We start from the raw sequence: 24406 nt of genomic DNA on the forward strand, positions 1-24406 counted from the left end.
CCACATGCCGCAGAGCGGCTGGGCCCGTGAGCCATGGCCACTGAGCCTGCGCGTCCGGAGCCTGTGCTCCACAACGGGAGAGGCCACAACAGTGAGAGGCCCGCGTACCGCAAAAAAAAAAAAAAAAAAAAAAAAAAAAAGCCACTAGTTATTGGGATGAGAAAGTCATTAGGGAGTTTTGCAAAAAGTTTCAGTAGAATGGTGGGGAAAGAAGTCATATTTGGTATATAATTTCAGGGCTGTATTATCTTGGATAATCCTGTATTTCATATTACTTGTTGGGTCAATTTATATTGACTTAACAAGTACAGAAATTACCTCTGTTAGAAGTTCTCAAAGAAAAAAATAAAATCAATAGCACAGAAAAATTACTAAATTGTAAATTGTAAAATTAAAGTTTGCATTTAAAATAAATCCCTGAAATTTTTCAAGTTTAATTTTTTCATAAAAGTAGTTCCATAAGGAAATATTGAGAGAGCATACTATATATCTGAAAAATGTACATGGAACAGTAAACACAGACATTCTGATAAAACTACTAGATTATAATAAAAGGAAAATATCTTTTAGGCCTCTAGGAAAAGTCACTTCTAAGTGAAGGAAATTAAATTATTATTAGACATTTCAATAATAATCATTTTATGCCAGAAGACAATGAAATAACACATTTAATAGTCTAGGAAAGAAATGTGAACCTGTGACTTTATATCCAAATAACTGACTTTCAAATAAAAAGACTGTGCACTGTTATAAATATACAGGTACATAGTATTTTCACAATCACTTCCTCAGGAAGTATTATTTCCATACACATTTCCTGTGGAATCTATTAAATAATTAGATTATCTTACTAAATGATAGAATAACATCAGCATGAGTACTGGTGATAAACATTTTCCTTCAGAACCAAGATTAGACAACGATTATAAAAAAGGACACAAGTGGTTATAATAGCTATTATCAAGGAGTAAAGTATGGCATACCTATCTCTCTGATGATGTAGAAAGAGTATATTCATAAAAAAATAAGAAGAAAAGTGAGAGGATCATATGAAAGGTAGAATAAACTTGTTTCAAAGTTATTAATTGAGACTAAAATTTATTATTATATATTAGATACTGTGGGAAAGGGAGGGGAGGTCTAACAGCTAATTTCCTTCTTGCTCACAGGAGGGTACCAATACACAATGAAAGGAAAAAAAGGTCATCAACTTTATATATAGTTATTAATGAAAAGCAAATATTGAAATAAAAATAAAAACCCTCTTATATATAAAAATAAAGGTTGAGTAAATAAATAAACCACATAATGAAATGATTATATAAACTATATAAAATAGTTAACACAGAACAAACATATCAGTCATATCAACAAGTGCAAATGAGCTTAACTAACCTATTGAGTAAGAATATTTTCATATTGCCTGGCAAGCAGCATATTAGATAGTAAGTTGGCAAGGGGATTCTTTTTTTTTTTTTTAGGCATCGCCGTGCAATGTGCAGGGATCTTAGTCCCGCCCCCTGCATTGGGAATGTGGCGTCTTAGCCACTGGACCACCAGGGACGTCTCCAAGGATTAGTCAAATAAAATATGGTATGTCCACCAATGAGACAGGGCAATAGATGGTGTGGATGTCACATAATTAGATGCAAATTATTTTTAGTTCATCTGAAGTAACCACCATTCTGAATCTTATATTACTCTCTCCTTTATTTTATAGTGTAATTTTATTGCACCTATATGTGTACTACAGAGTATATTTTTGAATTTTAATTCTTTTGATTTATTAAAAATCATGTGTTATGTCTTCCGTAGGACTTATTTTTCACTTCTATTAATGCTAACATCTATGTGGTTCTACTTTATTTGCTTTGACTGCTTCATAATAGTTGTAGCTGTGTGTGTGTGTGTGTGTGTGTGTGTTTGTAAACTTATTCGTCCTCTTTTCCATTGTTACCCACTTAAGTTTATTCTAGGTTTCTGCTATTGTAAATAGTTTTATTGTGGATGGATAATCCTGTACCTGAATGAGGTAAGGAAATATTTTCATCCTTTTTCACATAGTTAATTACATTTTCTAACTTATTTTGTCACTCATTTGACCTGCCATCTCTGGCTTATTCCAAGTTTCATACTTGCATAGGTCAGTGTGTAGGCCCTCTATTCTGTCCCCTTGGTCTATTTCTGTCAATATATCAAAAGCTTAATTACTATGGTTTCATAAGTGCACTTTTCTGCTCTAGGATACATCCTCTTATCTCTTCTTAGTTCCCTACTGTCTTTCAACAGATCCTCAGCCTTTCCTTGTCTTTCAGGATCTTGACACTTTTGAAGTACTGACAAGTTATTTTTCAAATTCTCTCAGTTTGGGTTTGTCTGATATTTTGTCATAATTGGACTGTGGTTATGTTTCTTCGGCAAAAATGCCATAGGAATCGTATTTCATTGTATTGTATTGTACCATAGGAATGATATTGTGTTTTTCTGAGTACATCATATCATGGAGTTCATGATGATGATGTTTTTTACTGGTGATGTTGTCTACTGGTGATGTTGTCATTGATTACTTGGTGAAGGTGTCTTCTGTGGGCTTCCTCTACTGCAGCATTACCATCTATCACTTTTTAGTTAATAAATATTTGGGGAGAGATACTTTGATATGATGCAAATCCCATTTCTCCTCAAGCTTGTGCTAACTTTAACATCCATCAGTAGATCTGGTCTGCAGAAATGATTACTGTGATATTTGCTTAATGCTGATTTTCTATTTTCCTCTTTCTTTCCACATTTATTAACTGACAGAAATAAGCCATCTCTTATTTCCAAATTGAGTATTTATTTATATCAGTACAGACTTGTGGATATTTATTTTACTTTATGGGTTAAATTTCAATATTATCGTTATTTATTTTGATGTTTGGACTGTTCCAGTTTGGACCATTAGAAGTGCCCCCAGGTTGGCTCCTGTGCTCTTTTGACAAGCCCTTATGTTTCTTTGAGCATTTTCTTATTTTCTGGAACCAGGCTCATTATTTTTTCTGCATAGTCCTGGAATTAACCACTTCTCCAAGAAGCCCCAGTTCCATTTATTGGTGAATATTTAGAAACCAAGATAGAGATGCTAGGTATGCATTTGGAGGCCATTTTGAATTTAAGAATCGCATCATATGTTAAAAAGCAAGACTCAAACTCACCAAAGAAAAAATGCTTTCACTCTGAGGGAAATATGGGAGATGATAATGAGGGAGATTCAGATTTTATACACACATGAAGACCTGTTCTCATTGAGTATAATTGTCCACATTATTTTAAATATTAATTCCCTTTTCTCTTCATTATTATATACAGATGATTTTGTCTAAGTTAAGTTTATATGGTACAACCTCACTGTAGTATGAAATTCCAGATTAGGGAAAGATTTTCTCATCTTGGGGGAATCAGGGAAAATTATTCTTGTTCATTGACTCTTATTGGCAATTGAGAAAAATCCAATGTTACAAGCAAAAATTAAATATATAAACAAAATAGACAAGGAAAGGTGGATTTTGTTTATAATTTCACATATCCTTGGGAAGTACAGGCCTCAGGGACCAGTGGAGTTAGGAGCCCATTTGAACATGTTCAGGACTCCGGCTCTGTCTAGCGTTACAGCTTCCTTCTGTGTTGTTGGATACAGGTTTCAAATTACTTTTTTAGGAACTTCGTTTCTGGCAGCTGCCATGCCTCCTGTAGCATAGCTTAGTCATCAAATAGGCGCTGAATCTCTTTATGCAGCCCAATCAACAAAAGCATGAAGATGGACTATTTGTCATGGCTTGGACTATATGCCTATCCCTGAACAAATCAACAGCGATCAGGAGATGTAAATCCACAATTAGGACCCCTCACTAGAATCATATATGTTAGAAGTGTGGGAAAAATTGTTCCCCCCAAAAAGGAATTTGGTCTCAGAGAATGAGTACTCAGAATAAAAACCAAGGTCTCTAGTCTTAGACAATAATTTAAAAAATAGCAACAAATCCATTACATGGGTGTGTGTGTGTGTGCTTATGTGTGTGTATTAGGGAACATTCTGTGCAAATGAAATTGGACCTGGAAGTCAAGGAAGAACAGGAAAGCATGATGTATTCAGAGGAGCCTGGAGGGCAGAATGTATGTGGTTTACAGGATGTACAAGATATAAGGAGATGAGGTGTGTGTAGCAAGAATATGAAGTATGTCACAGGAGATAAGTTCATAAAGAGTTGGGTTAACAATTTATTTATTTTATATTTTTAATTGAAGTATAGTTGTTGTACAATATTATTAAATTACAGGTGTACAATATAGTGATTCAAAATTTTTAAAGGTTATATTCCATTTATAAGTTATTATAAAATATTGGCTATAGTGGAGCAGCTGGGCCCATGAGCCATGGCCGCTGAGCCTGCGTGTCCGGAGCCTGTGCTCCACAACGGGAGAGGCCACAACAGTGAGAGGTCCGTGTACCGCAAAAAAAAAAAAAAATATATATATATATATATATATATATACATATATATTATATATATATATATATACATACATATATATTATATATATATTATATATATATACATATATTATATATATATAATATATGTATATATTATATAATATATATAAGCTATATTTCAGTGTTGTACAATATATCCTTGTATCTTAGTTTATATCTAATAGTTTTTACCTCTTATTCCCTTACCCCTTTATTGCCCCTCCCCATTCCCTTCCCCCACTGGTAACCACTAGTTTGTTCTCTATATCTATGAGTCTGCTTCATGAAATGCTCAGAAGTTTGAACTTTATCCTGGAGTTGGTAAGATCTATTTATGTATTTATTTTTGTCTTAACTAGAGCAGTGACATTATCAGATTGCATTTTGCATTTTGCAAAGCAATCACCTTGGCACTGGTTATTGGATGGGTCAGGGGCAGAATCTCCTGTTTGGGTGAGGAAGAGCTCCACCTAGGGGCAATAAAAAGGGGAATAAAAGGAAAATCAACAAATTCTTCAAGCTTATTTTATTTGAAGGAAATGGTAAGTCAAGTAGGACTCCTGGTTTTGATTTGGCCAAATGAGCAAATGGTTATATTATTCACAAATAGTGTGATCATCTCATCCTCATTTGCCTAAGACTGCCCAAGTCTACATGCATTGTACCTGCATAGGAATTAATTTGTGACCCCTTCTCTCTCAAGTGTGTCTTGTCTTGGTCATAAGATTATTTATAGAGAATAAGATTACAGAAGTAGAAATGGGTTTGAGGGCGAAAATAATAAACTCTTTTAGAATACATGTTTGTGCTACATCCAACTGCAAATGCCCATACCAATCTGATTAAATGTGCCAGTGTACTATTAATTTACCTATGTTGATTAGATCAGTTGTTTTGCATCCTGAATGAGATTTGGTTCCTAAGTGGAACTGTTTGCTTCACTTTGTTCCTTCTCTACCGACTACCTCTTTAGCTCTAACCAACTATCTTGCAAATGTACAGACTTAGGTACAGGAAAGCTTGAGTTAGAATATATGTATCGATTAGCACCAACTTACTACAATTCTTGGGAAAAACCTCACAAACTACAGTCCTAATGGTTATGGTCATAGCTGCTTTTGCATGTGAAGTAAAGCATATGTTCAGTGAACATATTTTCTAAACCAGAACCTTAGATATTTGATCTGATAAAATTGTTTTGTGATGCTTCTCAATATAAAATGCAGAAAATGAAGTAGACTATAGATAGTAAAATATTTTCTGGAATTTTAATGATTTACATGGACAAAGGAACGAAATATTTGAAAAAATACATTTTCCTTGAAGTATAGGAATTATAGTCGTCATAAGATTTCAGGATAATTTAGGAAATATTCTTTTATTTCTTATCTTAATTAACACCTTTAATGTAAATTATACTGATTTTCTTACTTTCATTTACCTTTTCACATTTCATCCTGAACATCTTCCACAGAATATAAAATGTAACACAGTAATTTAAAAATTATATATCCTTTCCCCTGAATTTAATTAAAAATATTTGCTTTGTTAGATTTCCTCCTATATTATGTATATACATCCCTTAGGTGAAAAATAACAAATTAAAACAGAATATCTTGAAAAGAAATTTATTTATTCTTCAAATACTTCACTCAGCTTCAGGATATATTCTTAAGTTTCAACAGCTATTTACTTCATAGTTTTATAAATGCTTCTGCTATTTTCCAACACAGCATTTATTGCAAAAAAATTTGTTATAAGTTTACAAATCACTTAAGAATATAAAAATTGCAAGTATATAAATATTCTTCCTAATTTTTCCATGTGCAAAAAAACCCCCACAAAACCTGATCATTCCAATGAAAAACTAATAGACATCCTGAAAAATAATGTTAAATATTCATCTGAACCCCCAAATCACTGTGAATTAGTGAACAGATATGGGATAAATTGAGCTTTAGTGATATACTATAAAAATAGTAGCTTAAGTATTTTTGGCTTTATAAAGAATGATAGAAAGTTTCCCCATGTCACTGATGGTAAATATTTTTAATATGAGAATGTAAGTTTAGGCTTCAAGAACTCATGGAGATGGGGAGATGTTAGTCAAATTGTGCTAATTTCCAGTTATAAAATGAATAATTTAATGTTAACTAACCTTACTGTGGTAATCTTTTTGCAATATACATGTATATCAAATCAGCATATTGTATATCTTAAACTTACACTTACTTATGTCAATTATATCTCACTCAATAAAACTGAAGGAAAAGAGGCAACTGAACATTCAAATTATAAATAATGCACATTTGCTCATTTGAATAAAAAATAATTCATGGAATGAGAATGTTGTGATTTATTTTTAAAAAGAATAGGATTTTTAAGCTGAATCTACTGTGGTTCTGATAACAAAGCTGATGTGTAGGTGGTAGGTTGTTGTATAGAGTTAAAAAGGCATTTCATAAAAGGAAGAATCAGATAGGAAAGAGAAAGAGCAGGCAGAAGAAAGAAGAGTCAGTTGACTCAGGAAAGGGAGGCAGAGAAAACCTCATGAGAAAAGACATGACAGTAAGGAAGGAGACATGACAGGAGGAAGCCAAAGAAATAATAGGACAGATCTGGGTCTGGAAAGAGTGGAAAAAACATTGAAAGTGTTGCTAAAGTGTGATTCCACATAATAACTAATAGAAAAACCTGCTTCTGAACTCAAGAGAAATACTGGTCACATTTTTAATGTGGGCATTATTCTAGTTAAGATGATGAGATAAGATACCTGTAGCCAAAATTGTGTGCTGTAGGAGACATATGATTGAAAACTACACTTTCCTTAGAAACTAAGAGATTTCCTATTATATGAAAAAGGCACATATATAGAACATGCAGGGCTATTCTTCCCTCCCTTGTCCATAGCAAACAGGTAATACCTTGTGATCCTTTTCTCTTTGGAGCCTGGATGTGGTCTCATGACACTTCTCATTACAATGCTTCAGAGGACCACTGCCAACCAAAGCTGGCACATGACTGACAACCTCTTTCCCTGATCTATGTTGAATCTGTAAACTTGTACTAGTCAAAACAACATAATATAATCATATTATATGGTTAGAAAGGCATCAAACAACATTGGGTTTGTCACCTGCCCACAATTGTTGAATCTTTGCATTAGAACCTTCCCAAGTTGTGACCTACAGTGCAGCTAAAAACAGAACCACTGGGGGAGGTTTTATAAAGGAGGGAAGATTCTTAGGTCTAACATTTGGGCCGTTTGATGCTCTTTTCTATTTTCTTAATCTTCTTCCTAAGATGAGTATTATGGATTGAATTGTCCCCCCCAAATTAAGATATCAAAGCCCTTACTTCCATTACCTTAGAATGTGACTGTATTTGGAGATAGAGCCTTTAAAGAGGTAAGTTAAAATGGGTTCATTAGTGTTGGTCCTAATCCAATATGATTGCTGTCCTTATAAGAAGAGGATTAAACACAAGACAACACAAACTGAAGGGTGACCATGTGAAAACACAGAAAGACGGAAGAAATCTTAGCTCTCACAAGAAATCAAGCCTACTGATACTTTGATGTTAGAACTCTAGCCTCCAGAATTGTACTTTTTTATGGCAGCCTTAGTAAACTAACAAAATGAGAAAAATTTCTCAGTTCAACACATCAGTTTAAAATGCAAAGATTTTAACTGACAGATCACTCCATTTTTATAAATTCTGCCTTTCCCCCCCCCACGACTGCTTTTAGAGGTAAAATTGCCATGAAATCAAGCCAAGAATTTATCAAAAGCTCTGTTTTTAACTGAATGTTATGTGTAGCAGATGATTTTATTAGAGGAGTCTCCTATCAACACTACATTTTGTGTCTTTAACTATTGTATATTGTGAATTAGCAAAGCATTATCTCTTTCCTTCATTTCCTTGCATAGCATATTTTTACAAAAGTATAATGCATAGCATATTTATACAAAAATATAATTTTTCCCGTTCATTTTATCCAAATGTATTTCATTGTATTTAATTATCTTGCTCATATTTTTCACTGAATATACTTTCTCTTCCTACAACAAGTAGTATACTAGAACTACTTTTTACCTTTCTTTTGAATTATATATTTCTTTTTGTTGCTTTTGGCTAGTTTTGAAACCTGATAAAGCACTTAAGACGTTACTTTCACATTTTGTATAATTTCATGTTTAACATTCATAGTCTGTGCATTGATATATAGACATTTGATGATATAATTGTTGTTTCTGATTTTCTAATTATACTTTTAAGTGAGTAATAGGAAACTTGTTCATCTTTAGTTTTTGTTATTTTTTTACAGTCCCTTCCTCCTGTTCCTACATCATTAGTGGAGTTCTATATAGTACACTTTTCATGCATATATCTGAATATATTTTCCCTTTAAAATCAGGTCTACAAATACTCAGATCAAAAAGACATATTCTTTCCAATAATTTTCTCAATAACTATGGTATGTGGGTATCCTCATCCTTATTTTACAGATGTGAAAATGTGATGAAGATAATGGGTTTATGTCCAAGAATAGAATTGCTCTTAAAAACTAGGAGAAATATCACTTAAGAATCCTAAAGAAAAAGAATTGGTCATCAAGTCACGTCTGACTCAATTGGTCATATCTGTGAATATACAAAGATTTTTTTAAATTAATAAGCTCATTATTTTTCTTGACATCCACAAACAACACCAGCATCTTCTGGCTTCTTTTCAAGCAGGAAAGATAACCCATTACCCAATGAGACACAGATATGTGTTCATATTTATACATTCAGACACACATGAATGACAATTTTAAATTCTATATCTTACCAAAACAATTGCAAATCACTCTCAAAGTAACATGCTTAGGTTTTTGAACCATCTACCATGCTTGTTTACCTGCTGAATATTCAATTAGCCTTCAAAACTCAGATCAAGGATTAACTTTTTATAAAGCATCTTCTGACTCTCTCTGATTTGCAAGGACTACTTCTTTCTATGTAAAACTTTGCATTGTTGAACATTTGATATGCTATTGTCTGTATTTATTTGCATTACTGCATTTTATTAGACCATAAAATCTCCTTGAGTATAAGAACTTATTCATCTTTATATGTTCAGTATTTTGCACTGTTTGGCAAATAAGTACTCGAAAATGTGTGTTGGATTAAAGAATAAATATATATGAAGTGAAGTCTCCAGATATAAGCCAAATGAATATGGTTTTTGCAGGGTTCAGACAACCTAAAAAATTGTATGCTTGCATTTTTGCATAGAAAATTGAAGTGTGTTAATGTCTCTTAACTGATAAGAGATGGAGCTGGGCTATTAGAAATAAGACTAATGAGTATAATGCACATGGACCATATCTCATTTTTGCGCCCCAGCGCCTACTACAATATCAGTAAGGGTAAGTGATTAATGGATAAAAAGATGATTATGTGTTCACTTTTTACTAAGAAAATAAGAATATTTGCCTTTTGAATGAGGTAATATGGAGTCAATATATTTTTGAAATTGCTAAAAGTGTTAAATAGCAAATATAGAATATGTAGCGCACTGAATTTTTAAAAAAATCAAATCTCTGATTATGTAATAAACTGGTTTGCTTACCTCTCACTCTTGGTACAATTAGTATATAAGGTGAAAGAAAAAGAATACAGCTATTCAGGTAGAACTGTGTTTTCCTAAAATAGATAGAATTCTTTGCCAGGGTTCTGAGGGACAGTAGTGTTACGACTAAGTGTATGTAAGGGCAATTTAACTGAAATATCTTCCATATTTCTGATCACTGGTGGTAGTCTGGTGGGCTCATGAGCATCGACGTCCTTGCTCAGTGCTCATGAGTGTTCTTTTTGCTTTGCCACACAATACCAGAGGATGACTGTTCCAGATGGAGGATAAATATTCTTTAGTCAAAGATATAGAAAATGAAGCTAAAAAGGAAGGAGAGAACTTTATAATATAATTTCAGCATATTTGCATTTCATCATCATTTATGTACTTCACTTTCTATATATTTCTAACTAGCAGTCTCTATTTCTGCCGTCAGGAATCTATGCATTGCAAACTCAGATCTGTGTAAAATGATGAAATTCTGCTTCCTGAATTTTAAATGCAAAATCTGGCATGCTCATTTACATGAGAGGAAATTTGTGGTTATGGCCAACAGCCACATTTCAGTACATTCAAAAACATATTTAATTATGAACAAAAAAGTATAATATTTAAACAAATCAAATGGCATACTTTTTGTACACAATTCAGTTGCATTTTTGGTTATTTCCTCCTATTATTATCTGACATTTATATTATGCTTTGGTGAACTTTGTTTCCTCACTGTCTCCCACTTGCCATCATTCTTCAATCTTCGCCTGTGGATCTCTAACAATCTGGAGCACCCTCACCTTTCTTTTCTTCACTGTTCAAATTCTCCATACTTTATAAGACTAAACACTTGTTTTCTTCTTACCAAAGGCCTTTCAGAAATATTTCAGTCCCACTTAAATTTCCTTTTTGCCCCTACTGACAATCACCTCCTTACTCCTTGTTAATTGTTTTAAATAAATATATCTTATTTCTCTATAATAATAATGAGACTTTTAATGACAAGGACTATGTCCTATAAATTTTTAGTGTTTTCCATTTCACTAAACTTAGTGGTAAGAAGAAGATTCAACAAATATTATCTGAACTGAAAAAAAGAGGTCTTGAAAAATGCATTTTATAGTAGAAAAACAGTTATCAAATCTTTATGACAAATGCTTTAAGACTGAGGAAGAATAAAATTGACATGGTAGTATAATAGAGGCTACTAAATTGGGAGCTGACATTGTGATCATAGAAATTGTATACCCTGATGAGGAGGTTAATATAGAACACACTCAATTTTGGTTATCTGTTGCTGAATAACAAACCTCAAATCTTAAACCAACAACAACCATTTATTGTCTTTCATGGTTTTATGATTTGTCTAAACATGTTTGGGTGGATCTTCTGTTGCATGTGGACTTGACTGGGGCTGCAATCTCCTGGAAGCTACATGGAAACATCCAAGGTAGCTGACTTGCATGTCTGACAGTTTAGTAATGGCTGTTGTCTGGGAACTCAGGTGAGGCTGTTGAGCAAAGAGCCCTAGTTCTCACTACGTGGCCTCCCCCTATAGTTTTAGGGACAGCAGTGTCTCCCTCCCTGTTAGTAGAGAGGACCTCTCTATATAGCTTGGGTTTTTCACAGAATTACAGTTAGATTCTAAAATGGAGTGTGGCAGGTGTGTGAAAGTAGAAACCACAAATCTCTTCAGGTACAGCTTTAGAAGTTACATAGCATCACTGCCTCCAGATTCTGTTGGTTAAAGCAAGTAATAAGGCCAGACAAGAAGAAATAAGGAAAAACATGCCATTTCTTGACAGGAGGAGTGGCAAAGAATTTGCTGTCACCTTTAATGAAAAATCATCTCTTTGATTTTCAACTAAAATCCTGGACATTCATCAAATGACTACCTAATTAGCTGATACTTTGAAGTTAGACTTTTCAACTTTTAAAAGTCAATGTAAATGACTGCACTGGATTTTCTATCTTACAATGTTAAATTGCACTTAGATGATTAAAGTATTATTTTTAGTAAGGAATATTTCATAATATTAATGTGCTTTATCTGATTTGTATAAAGCAAGTATAATTACCTCTCTTCCTATACTTGTACTATCATATACATAACTTTTAATTTTTGTTCATTTTTTCACCTATCCATTAAAGAAGACAAAATCCAGAGATTTCTTGCAGACTGTGCATCCCAAATGGTGGTCCCAGACAACAAATCAATCAGCAGCATATATCATTAAAAGCTAGAATGGTTTCAGGTCATTGCCTATTTTTGTTTCCAGTTTGACAGACCTAGCCGACATTATTCTCTGAGATTCCCACAAAGTCTTCTAAGGTGATATGATGTGAATAACTCTGTGAGTCCCTGAAATGTTAGGATATAATCTTAGTATAGAAACCACAGAAAACTGAAAGTACCATCAGACGTTTTCAGTACTGAATTGAGAATCTAGCATAATTTATCGAGTTAACAGTACAAATAAAATAGTAACTTGTGGTTTCTTATAAAAAGACTACCATCGTGGCTAGACTTAGAAAAACAGTATCATTTTCATCAGCAACTACAAACCAAGTACTATAAAGATTGTCTTAAATTTTCTTTCACACTAACCCTATGACTTAAAATGTACATTTTAGAGAAAAACAAATAAATAGTTAAATTATAATACTTATATAATTATAGGATATATATCTAGCTTAGGGAAACAGAAGACACATTATTAAACTACTTAATAATTTTTACTACATTTTTATCATTCAGTTTTTTTAATTCTTCATTTTGAAATAAATTCAGACTTACAAAAAAGTTACAAAAATGGTCATAGGATTCTTATATGCCTGACATTCAGTCTCCCAAAATGTTAAAGTCTTACATAACCACAGTGTGATTATCTAAACCAGGAGATTAATACTGATATAATATTGATAAATAATCTACAGGCTTTATTTAACTAACATTAATTGTCACAGTATCCAATTCAAGATTACAAACTGAATTTAGTTATCATGTCCATTTAGCTTCCTTTAATCCCAGACAGTTTCTTAAATTGAAGTCATTTCTATCTCTGTTGAGAGAATGAAAAAATTTCATAAAAATAGGAAACCATAAACAAGACCAAAAGACAACCCTGAGAATGGGAGAAAATATTTGCAAATGAAGCAACTGACAAAGGATTAATCTCCAAAATTTACAAGCAGCTCATGCAGCTCAATAACAGAAAAACAAACAACCCAATCCAAAAATGGGCAGAAGATCTAAATACACGTTTCTCCAAAGAAGATATACAGATTGCCAACAAACACGTAAAAGAATGCTCAACATCATTAATCATTAGAGAGGTGCAAATCAAAACTACAATGAGGTATCATCTCACACCGGTCAGAATGGCCATCATCAAAAAATCTAGAAACAATAAATGCTGGAAAAGGTGTGGAGAAAAGGGAACGTTCTTGCACTGTTGGTGGCATTTTAAATTGATACAGCCAATATGGAGAACAGTATGGAGGTTCCTTAAAAAACTAAAATTAGAACTACCATATGACACAGCAATCCCACTACTGGGTATATACCCTGAGAAAACTATGATTCAAAGAGTCATGTACCAAAATATTCATTCAGCTCTATTTACAATAGCCAGGACATGGAAGCAACCTAAGTGTCCATCAACAGATGAATGGATAAAGAAGATGTGGCATATATATACAATGGGATATTACTCAACCATAAAAAGAAATGAAATTGAGTTATTTGTAGTGAGGTGGATGTTTGTCATACAGAGTGAAGTAAGTCAGAAAGAGAAAAACAAATACCGTATGCTAACACATATGTATGGAATCTAAGAAAAAAAAAAAAGGTCATGAAGTACCTAGGGGTAAGACAGGAATAAAGACACAGACGTACTAGAGCATGGACTTGAGGATATGGGGAGGGGGAAGGGTAAGCTGTGACAAAGTGAGAGAGTGACATGGACATATATACACCACCAAAGGTAAAATAGATAGCTAGTGGGAAGCAGCTGCATAGCACAGGGAGATCAGCTAGGTGGTTTGTGACCACCTAGAGGGGTGGGATAGGGAAGATGGGAGGGAGGGAGATGCAAGAGGGAAGAGATATGGGAACATATGTATATGTATAACTGATTCACTTTGTTATAAAGCTGAAACTAACACACCATTGTAAAGCAATTATACTCCAATAAAGATGTTAAAAAAAATCCACCCCCCCAAAAAAAATACATGCAATATTATCATCATTTTTCGAGTATCCGTATTAATTCTCCTTTATGTATTAGGATCTGAAAAAAATTGTGAAACTGTGCTCAATTGCTTTTTAGTTCCCAAAATAGCTTCTTACGAAGTGAGAGAGTGGCATAGATTTATATATACTACCAAAAGTAAAATAGCTAGTGGGAAGCAGCTGCATAGCACAAGGAGATTAGCTCAGTGCTTTGTGACCACCTAGAGGGGTGGGATAGGGAGGGTGGGAGGGAGATGCAAGAGGGAGCGGATATGGGGTTATATGTATACGTATAGCTGATTCACTTTGTTATAAAGCAGAAACTAACACACCATTGTAAAGCAATTATACTCCAATAAAGATGTTAAAAAATAAAATAAAATAAAATTTAAACCAGTAAAAAAAAAAAAAAAAAAGCTTCTTACAGATAGATGATATCCAAGGTAACTCAACCATTTCAAGGACATGAATTTGGCCACTAGATGACAATAGAGTCCTTTTCTTTCAGTCTTGCCCAGGTTTCCAGTGTAAGGATTACCACCAGTGGCATCTTAACCAAAGACTTTATAATATTCTAATACTATCTGGAGATGATACATTATGCTAAAAGATTCAACATTGTACAGATCACATTGTCTTATAATTAACTGTTTTACTGTCTGTCTCCCCTGCTACACTGTGAAGTACTTAATGAACCTGGTTATCTTTTATTTATTCTTACATTCATGATATCCAATACTACAGCCAATAATTTATAGTTTACTCTCAGTACATGCTTAATATATACATTGCATATATATTTATATATATAAAATATACTATATATATATACATATATACATATATACATATATCCATTATACCTTTAAAACAACTTTCACACAAAATAAGGATTAATAAATTGCCAAATGTTTTATGTATGCTCTATACCATTTAATGCTTTGTTTTTCAACAGAATTGAGACTTATCTCTAAATTTGTTATTTGCAGGCTGGTTTGGAATTCTTCATTGGTCAGTTGCACCAGAAAACAGTACTTAGTAATTGTCTAGTCTTAATGTTGAAGGGTCTTCTATCTGACTCATGCAATCCTCTTGATCATCTTTTAACCAATGGTGACAATATAATCTAGGTTTAGACCAATTAAATGTAAATAGAAGTACACTGTGAGCTTCATATAGAGCTTTTGCTTTTCTTATATAGATGTCCTCTTGTTCTCTTCTTTCATCTTTCCATTGAAATGAGTGCAATAAGACTCCTTTATAATAAGGTGCTACATTAGTCATCTTGTGATCATAGGAGACACAAGTGAAAGCCAAGGACAACAGTCAAGATTGTAGTTCCACTTTTATTGGGCTCCTGAAGAAAGGACAACAATTGCCTACATCTGGAGTGTTTGTATATGAGATAAATAAGCCCTATATGTTTGTGCCACTGTATCTGGGCTTTCTGTTACTTAAAAGCTTGGTTCATTTCAAATGGATAAAAAGTCTGTAAGTAATCTGGAAGTAAAAGCTATTATTCTTTGTTAACCAGTTTTTAAATTCCATGAACAGGTAACATGTTTATCTTTACTTTATATTAACTTTATAGTGACTAGTAGGGAGCCTCATACATATTAGGGAGCTGAAAAATATTTGCTTAGTAAATTTATGAATGAATAATTTCTGAAATTTCTAGATGAAGCTTATTTTAAATTGAAGTATTTTTTTGAGATGGCCATACTTACTCATAAATAAATAAATAAATAAATAAATAAATAAATAAATAAAATGTTTAGGAATCAATAAAAATATAAAACAAAAGGACAACCTATTGAATGGGAGAAAATATTTGTAAATGATATGACGTGTAAGGGGTGAATATCCAACATACATAAACAGCTCATACAACTCAACATCAAAAGACAAACAACCCCATTAAAAAAATGGGCAGATACCTGAATAGTCACTTTTCCATAAAGGACATTCAGGTGGCCAACAGGCACATGAAAAGATGCTCAATATTAGCTAACCATCAGGTAACTACAAAGCAAAACCACAATGAGATATCACCTCAAAACATGAAAAAAAAAACACAAAAAAACAAATGTTGGCAAGGATGTGGAGAAACGGGACCCCTTGTACACTGTTGGCCAGAATATAAATTTGTTCAGCCACTGTGGAAAACAGTATGGAGGTTTCTCAGAAAACTAAAAACAGAACTCACATATATGACCCATCAATTCCACTCCTGGGTATATATCTGAAAAAAAGGAAAAACACTAATTTGAAAAGATACATGCACCCCAATGTTCACAGCAGCAACTATTTACAATTGCCAATATATGGAAGCAAGCTAAGTGTCTATCAACACTTTATATGAATGGATAAATAAGATGTGGTATATATATATATACACAATGGAATACTACTGAGCCATAAAAGAGAATGAAATTTTGCCATTTGCAGCAACATGAATGGATTTGGAGGGTATTAAGCTAAGTGAAATAAGTCATGTATCAATGTCTTTTGGAATTAGAGTTTTCTATGTATATATGACCAGGAATGGGATTGCAGGATCATGTGGTAACTCTATTTTTAGTTTTTTAAGGAACCTCCATACTGTTCTCCGCTGTGGATGCACTAAATTACATTTCCACCAAGAGAGTAGGAGGGTTCCTTTTTCTCCACACCCTCTCCAGCATTTATTATTTGTAGACTTTTTTTTTTCTCTTTTTCTTTTGCAGTACACGGGCCTCTCACTGCTGTGGCCTCTCCCTTTGCAGAGCACAGGATCCAGATGTGCAGGCCCGGAGGCTATGGCTCAGGGGCCTAGCCGCTCCGCGGCATGTGGGATCCTCCCGGACCCGGGCACGAACCCGTGTCCCCTGCATCGGCAGGTGGACTCTCAACCACTGAGCCACCAGGGAAGCCCCCTGTAGACTTTTTACTGATGGCCATTCTGACTGGTGTGAGGTGATACCTTATTGCAGTTTTGATTTGCATTTCTCTAATAATTAGCAAACTTGAGCATCTTTTCATGTGCTTATTTGCCATCTACATGTCTTCTTTGGTGAAATTTCTTTTCAGAACTTTTAACCAGTTCTCAATTGGGTTGTTGTCTTATTCTTGAGTTTTAAGAGATCTTTATATGTTTTGGATACTCGTACTTTATCAGCTATGTGTTTGCAAATATTTTCTCCCACTCTGTGTCTTGTCTTTTTGTTCTCCTAAAAATAATTTATTTTTCAAGAAAATAAATTTGAAGAACAATAATATAACAATTTTAAGCTGTAGTCATAATTTGTAGAGATTCTCCACAGCAATAAAACATTATGTAACTATAAGCATTTACATGACTAAGCAAATATAATAAATAATATAATATTAAATAATCCTCAACTATTTCTGGGCAAATTACCTCCCAATATCTGAAATAATTTCTGAAAAAATGTGTGCTTATGGTAGTGCTGGGTATTGGTATTATTGATTAATGGAGGTAAAAGAAATAAGAGGCTTCCAGGGTTTTTAGAATATAATGTTGCCATAACTGACAAATGGTTTATAATTATGAGCTCTTCCTTGTTTCTAAGTATATACACCACAAGCAGAGGCTTGGAACTTTTTTAGTGTTACAGAGGAGAGTGGGTTTCATGAACTATTTATTGATAAACAACCTATTTATTATTGAAAAATAAGGAATTCAATAATGTAAAAAGAGTTAATTCAATGTAATTTATGCTCAGTGTCCCAATTATAGGTTGATTTTGATCAAGTAACTGAGAATACAGTTGTATTAAGCAGGATTCCCAGTTTCAAGCAAGCTACCTCTGGCCCATTTAAGCAAAACAAACAAATTTTTTAACATATTCATAGCACAATGTGACAAAGATGTATAGTTATGGAACAGATTTGTACTTTCTATTCTGTCGGATAGAGTTGTTGCTGAGGAACTGCTGTAAATTATGGACTATATCTCCCTTCACCTGTGAATCCATGTGGGTCTGGTGGCTGGATCTCATCTAGGATTGTGAGGATAAGTGATGTGTGTCACTTCATAGAATTGCTTTAAAATGGAGTAACTTCTTCATTCGCATTTGTTCTTGCTTTAACTGCAGATGCTGACAAAGCCTTAGGGGGAGATAGAACATAAAGATGAAAACAGCACAAGCCATCCACTAACTAAAATGCTGTCGAAGTTCAGTGAGTTGATGAGAAATAAACTTCTATATTGTAAACCACTGAAGTTTTGAGTAGTTTATTCAAGCAGCTACAGTTACCTGAAGTGATATATGCATAGAGTTGCTGGAATTCTAGATGATCAGGCTTGGAAAACTGGCAATGATAAAGGAAAACTAAAAGTGAAAACCACAGCCAAATCTCACCACTGAATCAGTTGGCTGAAGACACTTCTGTTTCCACAGCTGAACACCAGAAATTGTAACTTTGCCACTGGCACTGGACACTGGGTTCAGGTGCTGGCTCTGTGGTCCCTGGCACACCAGGATACTTGAAGTTGCTGCAGTCTCTGCAGCTACTATTAGAATTTATTTTCTATCACATTTGATTTATTGTATAAATAACTTCTGACTCAAAGTCCCAGGTGAAATTGGTTGAGCTTATGTCACATACAGGTGTCTAGTGTACAATGTTGGGTGTTGGAAAAATGAGTATCTGCCCTTTTGGGCCTTTATAGTGGGAGGTTATCACCTAAATTCCTATGCTGAAGAGTTATCTGATTATTAGGTTATTCAGATATACACTAAACTAGCAATTAAGACATAAATTCTGAGAAATGTACTAGTTACCCATTACTGCACAACAGATTAATCCCAAATATGAAGGACTAAAACAATAAAATTTAGTATCTCACAGTTTCTATGAGTTAGGCATTCATGACAACTTAGCTGAGCGTTTGTGTCTCACAGCCTCTTACGAGAGACCTGATAGGGGCTGCAGGAATCTGCTGGCTTGACAGGAGCTAGAGGATCTGTTCATAAGATGGCTCACTCACAGGGTTGTTGGTAGGGAGTATAGGTGGACCTCTTCATAAGATCACCAGTTGACCTCATGACATAGAAGCTGGCTTCCCCCGAACTACATAATCCAAGACAGAGCAAGAGAGGCAAATGCCACAATTTCCATTATGACTTAGCCTTATAAGTCATACACCATCACTTCTGTCATATTTTATAGGTCACAGAGACAACCTATGAAGCAATATCAGAGAGGACTACACAATGATGTGCATGTTGGGAGATAAGGATCATGGGGAGCTATTTTTTGGACAGTGGCCACCACAGGAAGAGTGGCATTTTGTAACTATATACTTCAGCTTTCACTACAGAATTTTAGTTGTGGAATCAGTAAGGTACAAATAAGAAGAGGTTATTTTATTGATCTGGGTACTACCAACTATTTCTCTGAGCTTAACTCTTTAATTGCTATATCTACCGACTTCTGGGGTTCCAGTCAATTTTGCAGGGAGGGGAAGAGCTCATCCCAGCTCTTAAAAATGACTGCCAAGACGGAAGAGAGAAGCCGAGTCCGGCCTCATTTCCGGTCCCGCCGCCTGCCAAGCCACTTCCGGTCCAGCGTCCAGAGCTGGGTGTGTCTCTGAGCGTTGCGTGTCGCCCTGGCTGGCCGGGTGTGGTGTTGGGTGCTGCCCCGACTCTCCCGTCTTGTGGTGCCCAGGGCAAGGTGGTAGTAATGCTGACGCTGGCAAGCCAACTGAAGCAGGATGATGGTCAGTCTCAAAGTGTCCCTCCCGGGAGTCAGCCACAGCCTCTGATTCCATTCAGTGGGTTTCGGCGAGAGACAGTCTACTTGTTAAAGAGATTGCAGAACTTGAAGCTAATTTACCTTGTACACGTAAAGTGCATTTTCCTCAACCAAACAGGTTTCATTGCTTTCAGCTAACTGTAACCCCAGGATTTTTTTTTTTTTTTTTTTTTTTTTTTTTGGTCTTTTGATAGATGAGGGTTACTACGAGGGTGGAAAATTTCAGTTTGATACTGAAGTTCCTGATATGTACAACGTGGTGCCTCCCACAGTGAAATGCTTGACCAGGATCTGGAACCCCAACATCACAGAGACAGGCAAAGTATGTCTGAGTTTACTGAGAGAACGTTCGATTGATAGCACCGGCTGCACTCCCACGAGGACACTGAAGGATGTTGTTCGGGGATTCAACGCTTTGTTAAGTGATCTTTTGAATTTTGATGATCCACTGCATATTGAAGCTGCAGAACATCATTTGCCAGACAAGGAGGACTTCCAGAATAAAGTTGAAGAGTACATGAAACATTATGCCAGAGGATAGGACCAGAAGACTGCAGCGCCGTGGACTGTGCGTTATAAGTTTGTCTCCAACTTAAACAAAAAGGGAGCCTCTTCCTCAGTCCTCCTGCTCCCCTCGGTCCCATTGGGTCCTCAAGTCCTGTGACCATGTTGTCCTGAGGAAGAACCTCTTCATGACTGCCCATTGTAGATGGAGAGTTCTACATAAATACAGCAAGAGAATGTGTTTGGGGTTCTCAAGAGTTGTCCCTTACCTTAACATGCTTACTTTTTTGAAACTGTACTGTATAGGCTGGTGGTGAGATTCTCGAGAAGTTGTAATGAACTCAGAATTGAGGCTAGAGCTTGCTTCTTTCCCTTCTCCCAAAGCCAGTTCCCTGCACAGGTCATGCTAATGATGTGCTCAGTATAGCTCACAGATTGGCGATCAGACACCCACTACAAACTGACTGGATGCAAATTCTCTTAGTTCCTTCCACAAATGTTAGCCTTGCCTAGACGTCGTGAAGCTTCCTAAAATGCATAACCATTCACTGTAGATCACTTACTGAAATGTGTATTTTATTTAATGTAAGTATATTTTGGAACAGATTTGTAATTTGTACGATTTAGTGCTTTAATTATTTTTTTTCTATTCTCAATTTAGTTTGTATTTTCATTGTATAGAGCAGACAGAAGGATGTTGAGTCAAGCAACTATTGAAGAGAAATACAAAGAAAATATGAAAGAAAAAAAAGTGACTGCCAAAAGCATTGCTGATAATTTCTATACCTTCATATTTCCAAGGCAGTATCAAGCAAATGGGCTGGTAAGAACTGGTAAGAATGAAGAGGTAAGATGAGAAGTTGATGCTATTCAATTGTCTGGATGACAGTTAAAGCACATCATTTAGATGCCAATGCCTGAGGGAGAAAATAATTATAGAAATATGCTGAGTATCCAAAAATAATGATGGACATTTAGGACCAGGATGGAACGCATGTATATTGGGAAAATACCAGCAGAGGAAAGAATGCATGGTTGGAGCAGATAACAAGGAAAAGTGCAGAAGGATATAAGGCATAAAGTGGAATGGGGGAACAGATCATTTAGGGTTTTATAGGCAATTATAAAGAAACTAGATTTTACTTTGATATAAGAATATTTTGGAGGGATTTAAGTAAATGAAAAACATTTAAAAATAGTTTAAGGAATAAGTGAATGCAGAGAAATAGAATAAGAAGATAATGCAATGATAGAAGCAAGAAATGATGGTTGGTTGAACTCTAATAATATCTTGGAGTTGGTGAGGATGGATCAGATACTGGATATATTTTGATGGTGCATATGATGTGAGGTATGAGAGAAACAGGTAAGCCACAGATGATATCAGGAGGTTTGCCTTGAGCTCCTAAAGTAAGGGAAAGTTTTTTTAAGAAAAAACTTATTTTATTAATGGTGAGGAGGATCAAGAGGTTGGTTTTGAACCTGTTACTTTTTTTTTAAGGCAAGTTAAACATCCGGGGAAATTTTGATTAGGCAGTTTGATATACCAAACCTGGACATTCTGAGGTGTAGAGGAAGAGGATGGAGAATCAGAAAGGAGACTGGGAAAGAGACAAGGTGGTGTCTCAGAAGCCAGTTGTAGAAAGTGAGTCAAGAGAATGGAACCACTAAATTGTACTAAAGGGTTGAATATGGTGAAAACTGAGTTTAGTCATATTGTGGCCACTAACGACCTTGACAAGCTTTGTTTTAGATGAATAGAGACTGCAGTCCTACTGGAGTGAGATCAAAGAGAATGGGAAGAAATGAATAAAAAGTAGCAAGGAGATATACCGCAAAGGAGAGTAAACAAAGGAATGATGTCTGTAGAGGGATGGGTGGGGATGGGGGGAAAGAGAGGGAGAGGGAGAGAGAGAGAAAGATTTATTTTTCCCAAGAGGAAGAACCCAAAGCCAAGTAGAAGTGTCTGGTACCTAATCAGTTTGTGGAACTGAGACTCTTTATTTATACTTATTTAATCCTTCCTTGGCTTTCATAGAGGAATAGTTTACATATAACTGAATTTTCATTCCAAGCAGCTGAGACAAAATAGAAGTAAGAAGAAGATTGATTTTGTTGAAAAATCATAAGAAATCTGCAGCTATACTCTCTCAGAAAACTCATAAATGCATGGTATATAGTTAAAATCTTAAATTTAAATACAAGTCTTAAAGGTCTCAAAGTTTTATTCATATATTTGTCCATCAAAAACGTTCTTTTGGGGACAACAGATTTAGTTTCAGGGTGAAACAAATTCCACTGGCTGCTGGCACAGAGTTTCTCAATCTGTGAGCCACTGGACCCAGTGTTTTGGTAAGGAGTTCACAAAATCTAGTATAAGCATTCCATTGTCTGCAGACCAATAAATGAAGGCATTGTACCTTTAATATGTGACATAAGTAAAAATATCATCCAAATCAAAAGATTGGGAACCACAATTTAGGGCTATAAAATATGCATAACTATCTCATTCTTGAGTCTGTAAATTCATCCAACCATGCTCTGAGTTTCTAATTTTGTGCAAAGCAATGTACACAAATTAAGAAATGTATTAACCCTAAACAGTTGTAATTTGCATGCTGTACCTTAAAATAGGCTTTCAAAGTTATTTGAATAGAGTTTTACTGGGATCTGATAGTATCTTCTTTCTGCAGGAGACAAATTAGTTTAGAGCCTGTATCTTGGTTTATATAGTAATTACTTCTTAATCAGTTAGAAGTTGACAATTTACTACACTTTCTTACTTACATTATCTTGGTTTTGGAGTCAGTAATAGCAACAAGATACCTTGATCAGGAAAATCCTGGTATTTACAGTTGAGGTAATAGCAAAATAAGATAGTCCTTATCTGTTAAAAATACATGCAAAGCAGCTTTTTTGTCTTACACAGTAGAAAAATAAGAAACAGGTTAGTTCCCTTCTCTTTGTTCCCACAGCTTTAGAACCGTTACCTACATACAATATAAAGCAGATTAGTTTCTGATTACACAGAAGGTGATTCATGCTATTTGGGGGATTACATTATATTTTTAGGATTATATCATATTACAATATGTTTTTATTGTGAACATTTGTACAGGAACATTATGGAATAATGAATGACTATATCCTAAAAAAATACAATACACATTGACTTAATTACTTGAAAATAATTTATAATAAGTATTTCTTATGATTTATAGGGAAATTTGTAGTTTCTACATTTAATGTATTCTTTCACTATAGTTTGGATTCCTTTCTTAGCATCCCACCACCTAAATAGCTTTAATAAAAGTTGTCATTGAACTCCTAACTCTGTCTTTCTCTCTGCTTTTTAGGTTTTAACGTCCAGGGAATCTGTCTGGCATTTTACACTTTATACACAATTCTTCCTTCTCGGACGCTCTCCTCTCTGGGCTTCTTTGACAATACAGCTTTTGGATCTCTTACATTCCTGAGTCATCTTTCTCAGTTTCTTATTTATTTATCTGCTTGTTTGATTTTTAAAATTTTTATGCTCTTTTTTCATTGTTTGTTTGTTTGTTTATGCTCTTTCTTATCCTGATCTTTAGATATTTTTTACTCTAAAGGCTTTTGCATTCAGGTGACATCTTAAATTTTTTTTTTTTTTTTAACTCTACCAGTACAGTATTTCTTAACTCTGACTTTGCATTACAGTCACCTGGGGAGATTTTACAAAACAGGATTGCCTGCCTCCCCCCACCCCCAGAAATGTTGCTTCAGAATTTCTCAGGTAGATCCTGGGT

General features: G+C 34.7%; 1 pseudogene across 1 annotated transcript; it reads left to right on the plus strand.

Moving 5' to 3' along the window:
* The first annotated feature begins 20045 nt into the window (after nt 1-20045).
* On the plus strand, nt 20046-20658 carry LOC307064771 (NEDD8-conjugating enzyme UBE2F-like; annotated as a pseudogene). The gene is made up of 2 exons: nt 20046-20201; nt 20312-20658. The product of its transcript is annotated as an NEDD8-conjugating enzyme UBE2F-like (transcript).
* The last annotated feature ends 3748 nt before the right edge of the window (nt 20659-24406 follow it).

Source organism: Hyperoodon ampullatus (assembly GCF_949752795.1).
Source record: "Hyperoodon ampullatus genome assembly, chromosome: 2".
In the NCBI taxonomy this organism is placed as follows: Eukaryota; Metazoa; Chordata; class Mammalia; order Artiodactyla; family Ziphiidae; genus Hyperoodon; species Hyperoodon ampullatus.